The following is a 789-nucleotide window of genomic DNA, read 5'->3' on the forward strand; positions in this document are numbered from 1 at the left end:
GGGGCGGCGGGCGGCCCCCCGCCGCCGGCCGGCCGGAGTTACGTAACGCCGGTGCCAGCCGGCGCCTCGCTCCCGCGCCCCGCACCTACCTGGGGGCTGCGCCCGGCGGCGGCGGCGCCGTCCTAGTCCGAGTCAGCGGCCGGGGAAGGAAGGAAGGGGGGAAGCCCCCGGCTTCCGAGCGGCGACAGCGGGCGGGGAGCTGCGGCGGGACCGGGAACAAAGGCGGCGGCGCCAGCCGGGCTATTGTTTACAAGCCGGCGGCCACCTTTCTTCCCCTTCCTCCCGCCGGCACCCGGTGACTAAGGAGTCGGGTCCCGGCCGCGGCTGCTGCTGCTTCTTCCTCCTCCTCCTCCCCCCCCGCCCCCTCCGCGCCCGGGGCGGGGGGTGTCCCGCTTCTCCTCCCCCAGGGGTCGGGGCGGCGACCCGACCATGCAGGCGAAGCGCCCGGGAGGGCTGAGCTGAGCAGGGCAGGGCAGGACCCGCGCCCCCTCCGCCCGCTCCCCTCGTTGTCAGCCGGGATCAGCTGATCGCGGGGAACTTCAGGGTTATTTTCTCACCGCGGAGACGGGAAGGCGGCGGGCGGGAGGCGGGGCGGCACGCCGGCACGCCGGGAGCTGTAGTCCGGGGGCCCGGCGCTGCCTCACGGAGAGCCGCCGGCAGACCGCACGTCGCCGCGGGGGCCCCACGCCGTGGCGCCTGCTGGGAGGTGTAGTTCCCGCGGCGGGAAGGGGCGGCGAGGCCCCGACCCGGGTCCCCGGGGCGGAGCGGGGAGGTTAGCGGGGCGGCGGG

The 789-nt window shown here is 77.6% G+C and overlaps 1 protein-coding gene across 2 annotated transcripts in view; it reads right to left on the bottom strand.

Moving 5' to 3' along the window:
* Positions 1-628, bottom strand: part of ZFYVE1 (zinc finger, FYVE domain containing 1) — a 28,343-nt gene extending 27,715 nt beyond the window's left edge. Inside the window, exon 1 of one of the 2 annotated variants that reach the window (XM_010566488.1) lies at positions 558-628. The gene's annotated coding sequence lies outside the window, so the exon portion shown is untranslated. The remainder of the gene's footprint in view (positions 1-557) is intronic. The other variant, XM_010566489.1, reaches the window with a different exon arrangement.
* Positions 629-789: the final 161 nt, after the last annotated feature.

This window comes from Haliaeetus leucocephalus, unplaced genomic scaffold (assembly GCF_000737465.1).
Source record: "Haliaeetus leucocephalus isolate CR32 unplaced genomic scaffold, Haliaeetus_leucocephalus-4.0 Scaffold213, whole genome shotgun sequence".
Taxonomy (NCBI): Eukaryota; Metazoa; Chordata; class Aves; order Accipitriformes; family Accipitridae; genus Haliaeetus; species Haliaeetus leucocephalus.